Below are 15480 nucleotides of genomic sequence, written 5' to 3'. Positions count from 1 at the left end.
TTTACTTTAGTAAAAGTAATACTGCTGTTTAAAAATACTCTAAGTCTCAAGTAAAAACATGTAAGTATTCAATAGTAGTCAATATTCAATTTGGACTCTCTGTTCTCTCCGTTGGTTACACTCAGCAATTCCTCAAGAAAATAGATTAACTGATGATGAAAATAACTGTGCATTGCATCTTACATGCTCAATATAGGTTTTAAAATCTTTATTACTAGCTGAATAATAAATGTAGTGCAGTAACAAACACATCAATGTAGAAAAAAATAACCTCAGAATTGTACTTAAGTACAGGAATTGAGTACCTAGTAGTTACTTTCCAGCACTGCTAATCGAATATATCCTATAATAAGCATTTAAAATCATATTTTGTTAAGCCCTCAAATTATGCAGAACCATTTGTCTGTCCAGACTGTGATTCAGCGATTGTACGTGTGATGAACAAGTAAACACATCAGTATCATTTCTTCTTCGTGTTCAGCACACTGCTGGAGTATTGTATACCGTGTTGGGTTCACATGTCCTCCTGACAGTGAAGTGAACATCTTTGTGTCTGCTCAAGTGAGCAATTTGTATATGAGTATGATTATTGTGTAAAATATGTAGGAAAGCCCACAATGTACGTATAACAACATACCCCTCAACTGGTTCATTATACAGCTAAACTTCCCTGTTTGTATTCTGACGAGTACACGATGATCCAGATTAAAAAAACAGCCTCATCCAAAATGTCCTATATTTGGCAACATGAATCAGTCTGGTGTCTGTATTTTGATACCATGTCGATGCAAATCAGACAGGCTTTACCATTTCGCTTTAGCACACTACTTATAAATAGCATGGTAAATAAACAGTGCTAACTAGGACACTCGAACTGCAGCACAAGTGATGAGCAGGCCGGTTTAGTTCCCCCGCAGCTAGAAAGTAGGGCAGCTAGGGGGAGCAACAGGGAGTCCCGGGTCGCGCATTACGTCATTACAGCAAGTGTGTGTGAGGAAGAGGAGGAGGGCCTTTCCTCGGCTCATTTTCTCTCTCTAACCTAATTGCAGACAAAACAGTGGGGCAGTAAATTATGAATGAAATTGAGAAGGAAGCAACAGTGGGAAGGAACGAAAACTCTCCTCTCCCCTGTGTCATCCCCCCCCAAAATGTAGAGATGGAAAAGCTCTCCACTGTCTTGTACATGCTGTTCCCTATTTATTCCCCCTCACACAGGCACACTGAAACCACAGCTGCAGTTTTATCACTCTGCAGTTTTGTTTTGTTTTTTTGCACAGGGCATTGAACACATCCTCCCCTTACTCACCCACATATGTTCCTAAAATGTTCCTATATGACCGAGAACAAAGAAAAAAACCTTATATAATTTGGATTTGGTGGACAGACATTGCAAAAGCAACCCAGAGAACCATACATTTATGGATAAATACGGCGGCCTTGGTGTCACCTTACAGCAGCATTACAAACTGCCACGTTTACATCTCATGTGACGGATGCTAGAGATAAAAAAAGAGTCGCATTTCTACATCTTCTGACAACTCAAGTGTGATTGTAGAGTTGGCCATGTGAGGAATAAAAACACTGTGAACTGACAGTATTGCACTGTTTCAATAAAGTTGGGTTTAACTATCTTGAACCTTTGACTTTGGCTGATGTGAGGTATCCGAGTTTGTTCGGGTTTCAGGCTTTTCTGTATTGTTAAGCACCAACGCAGATATATCTGCGCTTTCAGAAAAATATGAGCTTCCTAGACATAATTCTTGGACTTGGATGCCACTAGCTTCTAACCCAAGATGAACCAAACAAACATTTTAACATTTTAGGCTGAGGAAAAGCTTTTAAAAGTTATTATTCAGTGATTTTAAATGAGAAAACAGCTATACATATTGATAAAAGTCATGCTAGGGATGGCAATGATGGTCTGTCATTCGGTCACCTGCTTTTTTGTCAGTGAGGTAAATATAATATATATATAGTATTGTGATTGTGAGCATGTTAGCATAGCTATAGACTCTTATTTTGTTAATATATATCAGCAGTAGCTTACAGAATACTTCTTACCAATCCCTATCATCCTCTGTGGATATTAGTATATCCGTTATTATTAACTATTGATATATTTTAGCGTATTTTATCCAGATTCTTCTCAGCTGAATGAGGCAGACAGAAGTTCCTACAGAGTCAGGTTATATAAGCACTATTTAGCAGTATTTCGATGACTTACATGATGTTAAGCTAAATATAAGACATTTACAACATCCCCCTCACTCAGTCACTCTTTATGGCTGCACTTCTCCCGTGGCATTTTTAAAAGGGTTCCTGACCGAGATAAACACATCATGCAAACAAACCCCAGCAGCTTTTTTTTCAGCTCCTGCTTGTGAAGAGGCTGCTTGTTTACCACTCAGTACTGTACACCGGGTGTGTGTGGGTGTTTGGACGCCAATATTTGCCTTTTTTCCTTGCTGGTGTTTTAAAGAGAGCGTCAGTGGTCTGGTTTGATTACATTCATTTGCATGAAGAGCAACAGCTTGAAGCGTTCCCAACCTATAGTAGAAAATCCATTACAGTAAACATTACACTTAATTTCATAATGCTGATGTGTTTCATACCAGCATGTGAGTTACATCAGGCTTCGCTTCATGTCAGTCACCTACAGAGGGACTCCCTCGGTAAATGATCCTTCAGAAAAGGTCGCATTACAAGCTTTGCTGTCACGGTGACGTCTCTGTATTTAGGGCGCCTTTGTAAGCGGTGACAGCAGCTCATGTCACGTTAGCTTTGACATTTTGTGTTGTAAAAATGACAAATTACACACAGCTACAAAACAGCCCAACAATGAGCCTAAAAACCTGAAGAGGCAGCGGCTTTCTTGTTAAAAGCACTTGAGATGGACAGTATTTTACACATCCTGCCCACACAATGCTGTATCGTGACTGCAGCTGAAACACTGACCCCTCCTCTGCTTTTGTTTGCTGTCTCTCAAAGCTTCTACTATGGTTCATGTGCATGAGTGTGTGTTTCTTTTATGAGTCTGTGTTTGTGTAGGTTGTACTAAGCTTCAGTTCCCACATTTCTAAAGTTACAAATACAGTAATAAGATCTTGTTTGGGAACATTCTGAAGCAGCAAGAGGAGAATTCGTCTGGAAGCTCAGGGTGTGTCAAAGCTTTTGCGGCATGAGGCATTAAATAATCAAATGTCAATGCACACCGGTGACAATGTGAAAGTGACAATTCAAGAATGTGTTAATGATTGGAAACTATTTGAGTTCTGATGTAAGCGAGGACAGACATATTATTTCATGGTGGTAAACCGCTGGAGGTGTAATTAAGTATAATTTAGTGCTAATGAATCTAAATGTTCAACTTGTTTTTAACAATTATTACATAATTACATAAAATAACACAACTTTTGAGTTTTATTATGTTTACACAAAAAGCAAACCAAGGACAAGCATTTGCTGTCAGTGCAATTTAATTTTCATTTATTTAATTTGCTGTGGGAAACTCTGCAGTTTGTACCTCAAAGTTAATTATAGCAGAATCCAAATTCTTCCAAAGAATTTGAAAACATTTGCATAAAACACAGTTTTTATGTCGTGCTTTATTTAAGTTTTCTGAAAATAATTATGTAATTTGATGCAAAGTATAGAGGAAATACAAATTCCCCTGAAATAATACATACATTTAAGTCTTTTCCCACACATTTATAACAAATATTTCATCGTAGTTCACACTTTATCTGTTAATCCGACACTGTGCCCTCTGTGAACGACGTCCAGAGGGCAAGACATTATGTTCTGTTACACAATAAGAGACAACTGCATGTTCCTTCCCAAACTACTCATGCCATATCCCATATCCTGTGTGCTTTACGTGTCCCACGCCTCACGCTCATCTTTAATGCAGCTCTGCACCTGTTCTGTTAGCAGATGAACGATAATGACACAGTGTACTGTATGGCCACACTGGCGGAAATGTTAAAAAACCATCCAAATGGAAACGTCTGTCTTTCTGAGCATGTGTGTGCATACGAGTTGGGGTGTACACAGTCTGATGGGTGCATGTGTATGTGAGGATGTACATGCCTGTTGGATGTATACTATGCAGTATGTACAGACTGTGCTGGAACACACTGTACTTTTCAAAGCCTAAAACCCCTCAGCTAAAGAGAGGAGGAGTGGTGGAGGGGGCTGGGTGGGCTCACTGCGCTGTATTGACCACACTGGGGATGACCTATATCAACTCACTGTATGTGGATATCTATCTTTGTATCAATCTACGTGGTGTAATTCTGATTCGGAAGAGTAATATAACAAAAAAAACGTCTCTTTTCTTTTGTTTTACTCCCTCCATTTTTTGTCTCCTGCTCTGGTTTTCTTCTTCTTCCGCGTCAGTGGTCACATGAATAAATCATAATCTAAAATACAGGCTGTAATAGTGAAGTAAATCCTAGTTAAATACGTAAAGAAAAGCAAAGAGCAAACTGATGAGTGAATGAAGTCACAAGTCTTTTTTTATGTAAGTAATTTGGGCTTTACACAGTAAAGCCAAACAACAGACAGACGAGCATGAAGGTCAGGTTATAGACAGGACCGGATTGAAACTACTTCTAGAAATAAGAAATCCTCATTCAAAAACACATGGACATTTGTAATTAGACAAAAAAAAACGGAACCATATATCCTAATGAACACTGTATTTATTTTAAATAATCTAACATGCTTCTTCACCATTTCCAGTAAGTGAGTCCATGAGCAAGTCGGCGAGTTCAGACAGTCTCTAATAACAGCAGGACAGAGAGGACCAACGACATTTTAGGTCTAGCAAAGAAGACAGCTTAGCACATTTTCAAACCAATAGCTTGTTTGCTCTGGTGATAATCAGTTCAATGGATGAGTTGTTGATGCTTTTTCACTGATTCAGTTTCTTTTCTTGATTACTTAAAGTCACGTGACAGCGATCAGTCTGTCAGTCAGAAAGAAGAAGGTCCCGTCTGCCCAAGTATCAAGAAGACAATGCCCTTCATTGCTCAGACCTCGATTCATTCTCCATCAGGCTGCTGGCAACTGTTTATTTAGCTCCTACATTTCCCAGTATGCAAAGGTCATCACAAGTCTCACAAACCGTTGATGAGTGGTGAATTAGAATCAGCTGGTGCTCGTGGTATCCAGCTGAAAGTCACCTCTATCGAATGGCTCCAGAAAAAGCAGTTTTAAATGAATTCATGCACATTATATACATTATACCAACTGTAGGGGATGATAAACAGTCTAACACTGATTAAACATTGTCACTCACAATCATGTCGCATAAAAAGTGATTTTGTAATTGCAGCATCTCATGTGCCAGTCAGAAGCTGCAATCATACAGCGGATTCACACTGGAGTAATTTGTCTTAAACGTCATCCTCAGGTCGCATATTTCTCTCTCCACTCTGCTGTGTTTGTGCTCCTCTCTCCTTCTTGCCTCGGCCTGCAGTTTCTTCCTGCTGATGTTGCTCCACGTGTCGCTTCCTGCTGCCTGGAGCTGGACTGAAAACGTGCAGCAGACCCACAGATTTAAGGAGGGAAAAATTTAAAGAAGCATGTCAAATGTTGATAGGGGGAGGCTAGTCTTAACTTACTAGTCAGGTTTTAGCATTATTTGGCTTCATATGTGTCAGATTTAACTTGATTAAGATGCAATTTCAGGTCACAACTTGCTCACAAAAAAGAAGAAATTGCACGTTTCCCTCTGCCCTTTTAAAAAAGATAATGGAAGTGGAAATGAGAGTGAGCTGAGAAGTGAAGGACGGCACGAGGAAGAGAAGAGAAGAAAAGAGAAGGCTGCTGATTTATCTTCCTGTCTCAGAAATAGGAAGCAAACAGGAAACACTGCATTGATAGACGCTGACCTCAGACTGTGTGTGTGTTTATATTCGCGTGTGCGTGTGGTTGAACACTATGTACCAGACGTAGGCTGAATGCGGGTTTCGAGCACACGGAAGATAGACAGAAATAGAGTATCTGAAAATGAATGTAGACATATTAGAGAGTGTGTTTAAGTCATCTTCAGGTATCTGTGCCTGCATGACTGACTGACCCAGATCAGCTCAGTTAAATTGCTGTTTATGGCCGAGCTGCAAAATGACTTTGAAAACAAGAAATGCAAAGGAAGCTTTTGTTGTGTCTGTAGGAGCATCTGAGTGTCTTTCCAAATAGGAGGGAAGATGACCTCAGAACAAATATGCTTTTGGGGAAAGTCACGGTTTGCTTAACTCTGCCGTGATAATGATCTGTAAACTGAGCACGCCCACCTTCCATCCCTGCAAACAAAAAGTAGGATTTGTGAGTTTCTGTGAAGGGCTTTGCACGTTCTTGCAGATGCGTCCGTACCGACTGGCAGATGTCAAGCAGATGATGCCTTCGACTGTTTATTTACACAAAGCTTCGAGTATCTGGGCTGATCTAAGGTCAGGTCCGCACAGCTTTAACCAAATCTGTGCTCCTACTTTGCTCAGAGGCCTCAGGCTTTATCCGCCATTTGGTGCACACCTGCTCAAACGCCCCCGCTGTGGTGAACTGGCATGGAGGGAAAAGAGTCTGTATTTCTAGCTCACACAATATGAATCATGTAAGAACCCAACACCGGATCGTTTTGACCTGAAAGATCATCAACGCAAGTCAATCTCATCGATCTTCAGTGGCGGCGAGAAGCATCACAGATACCCGCTGAGTGTTCAAGCTATTTTTGAGATTGCTGTGGTTTTAGGTCACATTACTGTGTCACACAAGGTCGAGACTTCTCTTTCCTCTGGTCTGAGCTGAGTGCTGAGTGGGTGAGTCCATGCAGAGGCAGAGGAAGGACGTGTTAAATGCTCATGCGGGCATTGTGACAGCCGTGTGTGTGTACCCTCTGATTGTTGCTGATCAGCACATTGTCTGCAGAGAACAGCCCGTCTCCACTTGACTTCATGAAACAGTTGATGTCAGTCTGTTTAACGATGGAAGTCAGTCACTAGTGATGCCATTATCTCTTTGCTGAGCCCGCTTCACGTCTGTAAAGCTTTCTGTTCTAGCACACATACGCAGTTTACGATGATAACGGTGGCAGATTTAAAGATTCAAAATTATAGGTAATTTTACAAACAAAGGTTTCTTGATTTCAGATAAAAGCAGGCTCATCATTTCTAGATAGCAACCGATTTTGTCAGCTGTAATTACAGATTTTATCATCTGTAGCTAGCTAAGAACTTTTCAGCTCCATGGTTGAAAGCACTGCAGGTGACTTTTTAAAGCTGCTTAAGTTTTAAAATAAGAATCTTTTAAAAAAAGGGTTTCATATTCACTTGAAAGCTGAAATAATGAAACAGCATTGTTCTATTGTTGCACTATAGAGGTAGATGCTGCAAGAATAAAGGACTAACAAATGTGTGTGGCAAACGTAATGTAAAAAAATAAACTTCCTCAAACACATTAAAGTGCAGGACAGACCTGCTAACGTTAGCTTAAACCCCAAAGGCATCCAGAACGATTTCAGCTTACGTTTAAGCAGATAAACACCCCGTTTAATCCACACCTTACGCTTTTCTCCTGCGTATTTGGTTTTGTAAAAGCAAAAGAAAATAGAAAGGCCGCACTGGCTGAAAGGAGTTTTGGTTTTGTGGCGTATTCTGTGAAAAACAAATGCAATGTAGGTCAGACAGTGCAGACTGGGATGTGGTCAAACTATTGTTGAAGTACGTGTTTTAAGGGCGACACTGATGTGTTATTGCAATAACGTGTGTGTATTTTATAACGTGTCTGCTGTATATTAAAGTTAAGTGGCAGAAGCTCTGCAACATACCAACTCGGTCTCTTTTTATCCTATTTACTCTTTCATACACTCAAAACTAAACAGATACCTTATTCTCTTGTCTTTACTGTACGACCCATAAAGTCCCTCAAGCGTCCTTCTAATAAACTGGAACAGTCTGTGCCATACACAACCTGATTAGAAGGAAAGCTCTTTAAGTGAACGTAGAGTTGTTGGGCCTGTTGTTGTCTCTCCTGCTGTGTCAGTTCAGCAGTGGTGTAATGACTGTCTGCACGGAAAAGACACAAACACACAAAGAATTCACTGTATGTCAGCCAAGACAAACAAAGGATTAGGCTGAGGTGGTGCCGAGAATTCAAGTCTCATGCCACAAATTATTCGATATACGAGCGTGAAAGGCAAAATTAGAAGATGAAATAAGCAGTAAATTCAGGAATAAACCTCTCTCTTCTGATATAGTCTGCCCGTGCGTGCTCATTGTTTATGCATTCATTACAAATAGTCCAGCAGATACCAAACACACCAGGAATGTAAATACTTTTTCACACCGACACTACTACAAAATAATGACTCAGACGTTTAGCAAACCTTCGTCAAAACAACCCCATCACTGGGTCGCAGAGCGATGGAGATTTGAGGTTAAAAACTTTTGCAGTTTTGACATCTCAGAAGGTGCTGAAGGGAGGAAAAGTGGAGGATGAGAAAGGGCTGTAATCCCCCATAATCCCCTGCTCTCCCCAGTGGGGCGCCAGCTACGTGCTTGTCTCTCTGTGCTTCTGTATGCGGTTTGTTTTGAAATTTCAAAGGGCTCTCGCTCGGCGGTGAAGGGCACGTGCCTCTGAGAAATGTGACTTTGGACGGAGGACAAACAAGGACAGGGACTGAAGAACCTGCTGCACCTTGAACCTGAGCGTCCCACAAAACACTAAATCCCCATGAAATATTCAAAGTGCTTACACCAACATGCTGCATTAGTTGACTCATATTTTTATGGACATTTTCCTCCTTTGATTTGCTAAATGCTTCATGCTAACAGGCATTTCATACCTTCAAAAAAAAAGCACATTGGTTTCTTCCTTTAAAATGTCAGCTGAATGTCCTTTCCCCTTTTAATGCTTGAAGTTCAGTGTTTGTGCAGACGTTGTAGTTTGCACCAACGCTCAATAACAGCATAACGGGAGGAAATCCACTGCCGATGAGGACATACGATAAGAAGAGATACCAATTTCCACACCAACTGTAGTCTCAATAGACCAGAATGCAATGCGCCCACATGGTTTGCTGCCTTTTGGGCAAAGGGTTTGACTTTTATAAGTGGAAAATAATGTCACAGCTGTCCCGACATGCTCATCTGCAGTCTTAAAGAGCAACCTGCATTATGAATTTCTTCCACAATTAAGTAAAATCATTGGAAGAGTAGCGCCACAGGGCTGAGTCTATCACTTAATGAGCCTTTTTTCTCTAGTTTTATTTAGCATTTTCCATCGTTTTGTTTTTGTGCAAAGGAAAGACACTAGTATTCGTGCCTGGGTGCATTTTGGTGTAGGACACGGTGGACATGATGGAGTTAAAGATGGGATTTTGAAGCCAGGACCATGTGTGACGCTCTTCATTTCCTAGACTAACTTTTTGAAATTATAATGATACCATAAAACCTGAATGCAACTTTAAGGGAGTTTTCAAACGGAAGTTTTCTCTTTTATTTTCTACCTCCGAAAGCCAAAAAAGAGGCGTGATTTCATCTCAGCGTGTGAGGTGCAGTCACGGGTGAGCGAGCATGTTGAGAGTGTTTCTGTTATCCAAATAAACCTGATATAATGACGCAGCAGGCGTGTGACAGACAGGAAACCTTCTTCCACTGTGTAGGGGTGAAGGAGCTCTTTTTCAGGCTCTATTTATGTGCCGCCGAGTGTTTACGCCTCCCCTCAGCTGCTTCCCAAACACACAGACCTGACCCAGCCTCTTCATCCAATTAACCTCGGCCGGCATAGTAGAGCTGGTAATTTTCTGGGAACGTCCACACACACACACACATGTTTTGAGGGTCTTGCCATCACAAGGTCCATCAAATGACTCACCGTGTGTCTGTATTTTGTGAGCAATGTCCTCTCGGGTCTGGAGCAGCAGCTGACTTGAGTTGGAAGTTGATTGAGTGCACGTGTGCTAGTGTGTGTGTGTGTACATGTGACGGAAAACAAGGCTTCACATGCAATCTATTTTGTTTGGGTGACTCAGACCGATTGATCAACTGTGTGTGCGGAGTATCCAAGGGCTTTCTCAATAAAACATCAGATTAATATGTCTTCCATGTCTGGTCCCAAGATTCCCGACCCTGCTGTGTCTCAACCTTGTGTGTATAGTTTTGGTTTTGAGACTTTTTTACTGGAATATAATAATGATATAAACGAGTCCAGAGGGCTTCAACAAACAGACAAACAGAAAAGAAAAGTGTATATTTCAACATTTTAACCTCTTTTTCTTGGCATCAGTGGAAAAACAACCCAACATGAGGTCAAGGGAAGTTTTGGAAAAAGAAAAACAACAATGACTAATTTCAGATTTCTTCAGCATGTCGTTTGAGTCTGTTGTTTCCCACGGTCAGAGAAACAGTTGGTTAACCGAAGCTTGCACATTTCTACATTTATGAAAAATAGGTTGTCTCCAGGGTGGACTTAGCAACTATATTATAACTATACGAGCTATACAACTTGTGTAAGACAACTTACTGAACTTAGACTTCTGTGGTCAATAACAGCAGCATGTGGAAAACATGTTGGCTTTTCATAATCTGGATTTTTGTTCATCATTTCCAAGAGCACCCGATACATCCTGTGATCTAAGACCGAGAGCAAACAATCATCTTCCGTTTTCTAGCAGAACCAATATGTTACTTGTCGATTATGGCAAAACCAGACTAAATAATAACCCCCCCTTCCAACAAGACAGTAACTGGGTGAGCAAAGTGAAACAAAAGTGGCAGGTCAGTCTGATTATCAGGTACGTAATCGTGTGAGTTTTAGATGAAAACGCTGAAAACGTCCGGGAAACGTTAAAGCAGGAAATGTTTTCCGAGTGTGAATTCTGAGTGTGTGAGGTCATATCGCCCGCTGTGGTCAGATGTTCACCGCTGGATTTTTCCTCTTAACTCTGCTGCAGAATCTGGTTTCTGCCTTGGTATATTTGGGATTTCACAGCGCTGAGAGTGCTGCTAACAGCTTCCTTCTGTGTGTGTGTACAAACATGAAGTGTATCTCCGATGGACACTGGACAGGCTAATCCCCACGTTGCGTCTTAGGGGGGCCCACAGGACAGTCTGGAGGCTCAGGGTTTAACCAGCAGGCCACCTGCTTTCTCAGCAATAGGGAACAGCACAGAGGGAGGTCCAGTTGAGGGGGTGTAAAGAGGATTTTTGGGGGTCAGTTTTGGGGCAAAATGGTCTTTGCGTGTCTGGAAACAATAGGCCAGAAAAAACTGGTTGTATGCAGATCAGGTTGTATGCGTGCTTGTCAATAAAAACAGGAACTGATGCTGTTTTATTACATTAAAGACACCTTCTGATATGTATTATTGTGGTCATTTGGACAGGAGCCTCTGTTTTCTAATATATTTCTAATATCTAGTTTTTGATACATATTTTCTGAGTAATTTTGCATTTATCTGATGTATCTATTCTGGATCTGCCTTATGGAATAGCCAGTTTTGCACTCATTGTCTCATGTAAACTTAATATTTAGGTTTAATCTTGTACGATAGAATCATATTTGCTCTTTTTCACAGCAGCCATTTTGACATGAAATAGTTGGGTAATCCATTTAGTGTAGCAGAGCTTTCGCACTGAGCCACAACAACAACAACAGCCTGACTCTGTTTGATCTGAATGGAGCAAAATCTGAATTAGTATCATTGGTAACACCTGCGACTAATTCATGTCAAAATGGCTGCTGTGAAGGTCTGTTGTACTGGAATTTAAAGGTACACCTGATGGCAATTAAGCACAGCGGAGTCTGATGGGGCAACGTGCCAAACGCAATCCTTTTTGTTTTGTTTTTAATGTAATAAAACTGCATAAAAATGGCCTTTTACTGTAATAAAGTATCTGCTGGTTGGACAAAAGCCCAGAGACGTTGTTGATGGATCACAGCACATTATAGTAAATAATTGCCCTCCAAAACATCAGCTGCGACACAAATAGACGCCGTTAATCCGCGAGTGATCCCTCGGCCTCAGAGTACATCCTGTACCCGCGGCGGCGTGCTTGAGGAAAACATCTTTTGTCAATGAAACGGGATTTGCGAAAGTGCCATCTGGACACGAGGACAGGAGCTCTGTCTCCTCCGAGCCAGCCAGCCACTCCGAGGTCAGGATCTGGGATCAGACTGACCTGAGGAAGGAGGGCAGAGAGCAGGGCAGGTTGAGGACTCCTGAACAGATTATTGACATGATAGACATGAGATTATAGACATTAGATCAAAGACTGCAATAAATTAGATTTCTCTCTCAGATAATATCACATTAAGTGGTCTGATCAACAACCACATCCAGTTTTGATTGAGTGAATTAAGAGGAAACTGAGCTCTCCACTCTGCAGCCAAACAGGAGGAAAAGTGTCGCCTAGAAAAAGTTGCTAAAAATATCCCACAGAGGAGCTGCAGGTTAAAATCTGGCCTTGGAAATAAAAGTCTGCATGTCGTTCATTATTGCTGACAAAGTATTAGACATATTTTCTCTTCTGTATACAAATGAAATGCCTGTTTACCTCATGTTTTATTTCATTGTTGGCTCTGTCTCTTTCTTTTATATGTGTTCTTTGCTTTTATTAATTCATTTTTTTACTGTTTTGTAAGATTGTATTGTTTTCTGCTGTAGCCCTAACCCTTAATTAATAATTCCTACATGTACACTGGTGTTAAATAAAATCACAATAAATCGTATCCCTGCTCCCTGTCGTGTGAATACTTTATTACACATTAATGTAATAAAAATGGAATATGAAGGTTATAATGTTGGATTTATTAAACTGATTTAGAGACAGTTAATTGGGATCATTTTGGATGCTTTTATTAACTTTTATTCAATACATAGTTATTATTATTATTATAGACTCTAAGGTTGTAGTGGATAAACTGGCATGTTATTATATAATAATTAATGGCTTTGGGTTATACAAGACAGCTAAATATTCCTTTTTTGTTTGTTGTATCTTGATATTAATAGAAATCTATGGATCAACATAACTGTAGTGTAGTTTATATACTACAGCATTTACAGTAATCCTCTTATAAATGTTAATACTACAGAAAGGAGACACCAGAACTATAAATCTAAAGGGGGTTTGTGTAAGTATGTGTAATATAATATGTACAATTAGATGTAAGAATTGTTTACTTTTCTGCCATAAATACATATATATGAATATTTTAAATTATTATAACCATAGGAATAGAGAATAGTAATATATTAACCTGTAGTTCATTTTATAACCTGCTTTTAATAACAGAAACCTCCATTTGTGACATCAAACACAAGCAGAGGCTGTTAGATGAGAGATTTCAGCACATGTCGTCGCCCTATATTGGTGCGCACCCCCGCCTGCGCGTCCACGCTCCCGGCGTGCAGATCCACGTGAGGGAGCGGTGGGGGGAGCCACGAGGATATCTTCAGGGGGGCTCGGCCGTCTCCCACCAATGAGGGCTCCACATATAGATACATATTTACACCGGGCTCCTAACTGGGAGGTCTGGGGGTCAATAAGGGGGCTGTGAAGGTTTTTATTGGCTGTGAAATGTTTAGTGGGGAGAGAAAACCAGATCTGTTAGCACTTTATCCAATCGCTCCTTAATAATAATAATAATAAATGCTGCTAAATTGCACAGTGCGTTGTATGATCTGTATACTACTACCGTTTAACTGGCCATTTTTGTTTTCATTTTGTCACAAGTTTAGTTAACAATCTGTTTTTATCGTTTTTAATACCTTAACTGCTTACCAGTGTAATGTGCTTGCATTTTGTTAGGCATTTAGTTAATGTCTGAATTTATTTCCCCAGATAGCTTCAAGATTTGTCTAAGATTTAGACCTCCTCCACCTTTGCTATTCGCACCACTGTGCACAGTATTGCTCCTCTGTAGTCAAACTAAATCTTCTTGAAGCTCGAATCCTTGAATCCTCTTGAAACGACTTACCATATCAGCTTTTTTATAGCTTCGTCTCCAGAAACAGCCAAAAGGCCCTTGAATTTATCCGGAATACAGTTTACGACCGACAACAACTTCCAACTTTTACCTCATATTTTCTCAAGAAGCGCACCCATCCCTCTGCGCTTTAGCGGAAACCCGTCTAGACACTGTGAATCCAAATTCAACGGCCTGCAACCTGAAAGTAAAACCCCCAAAACGCTCAACAATCCTTAAACGAAAATAAAAACCAACCAGCTCAGTTTTTGCTTTTTTGTTTTCATTTTTATTACTGACGGTGCAACTGTCTACGTGCAATTGGAACGTCAAATTTTTGGTGATGGGCTGAGAGAACACGTGCAGCAAAACCACTCCGACATTACTTCGGACTACGGCCAATAATTTTCCTTTCTTTTTTTTTTGTCGTTTTTTGTTTGTTTTGCTGAGTGGTCTCATTATTGTTTCAGGCGCTCCAAGTTGCCACTACGAGCCAACTCAAAACCACTTGGGCTGTACACCCACCAAAACCCAAAAGAAAAGAAGAAAAAAAAATAACCGGTTACACTCATCCGCCATTCCCATGTAAGAAAAAAAACAAACAACTTCACATCCCCAAAACCGCGTAAAAACAAGCTCCAGATAACTTGAGCGACCGTGAGCTTACAGCGACGCAGAGGAGAGTTCACCGTACCCTACGAACGCGCCGTGCGTGTCACGCGCGCAGGAGAGAACACGCATTTAGTGGGGGAGGTACATACATCCCTCTTCTGTTCCGACCCCTGAGTTAAGTGACATCACAAGGTAGTAAGCCCAACCTGGCAAAACCATAGATACTATATATACTAAGTAGTATAGCATAAGTACGTACCAAGTACTCTTTATATACTTTGTAACAGTATGTTACACATATCGAATAACACGACTAAGAAAAAGCTTTTATATACTGATGGCTATGGTTAGGAAAGCCAAGGCACTTGGCAAGATTTAAGTGAAAGTTATAAATTTACAAAAATCAGACTAAAACCAGAAACAGTCAGTCCACTATTATTCGCCTCTCCGTATTTATCTTTACAAATCACAGGAATTAATTAATAACAAGAGCAAAACAAAAACGACAATCTAACCCTCCCAAAAACAACCAACAAACGTTGATTCTGCCAATCAAATGTCAATGAATCATCCGCCAGAGGGGGAGGTGCTCAGGGCGGGGACGGCGACGCGAAGCCTCGAGAAAGAACACGCGGTTCTCAAACGTGAACAATGGAGAGAGCTTATATAATTTCATAATTCTTTATAACCCGCCCCTCAACCAGAATATCTTCCGTCTCAGATGCTGTGAGAGAAAAAAGTAGGCTGGACTCCCATTCCAGATGGCTGTGTGGACCTCCAGCCGTCCATTTCAGTATCGAACCGCTAAAAAAAACATAAACAGATGCAGAGTAAAAAAAAAAAAAAAAAAGGATTTAAGTGTACGCAACGGGACAATGCTGGGTTGAGTTGGGGGCGGGG

The sequence above is a fragment of the Morone saxatilis genome, unplaced genomic scaffold (assembly GCF_004916995.1).
Source record: "Morone saxatilis isolate NCDOM2014 unplaced genomic scaffold, NCSU_SB_2.0 Contig6, whole genome shotgun sequence".
In the NCBI taxonomy this organism is placed as follows: Eukaryota; Metazoa; Chordata; class Actinopteri; family Moronidae; genus Morone; species Morone saxatilis.
Note: the sequence above shows the minus strand (reverse complement) of the source record.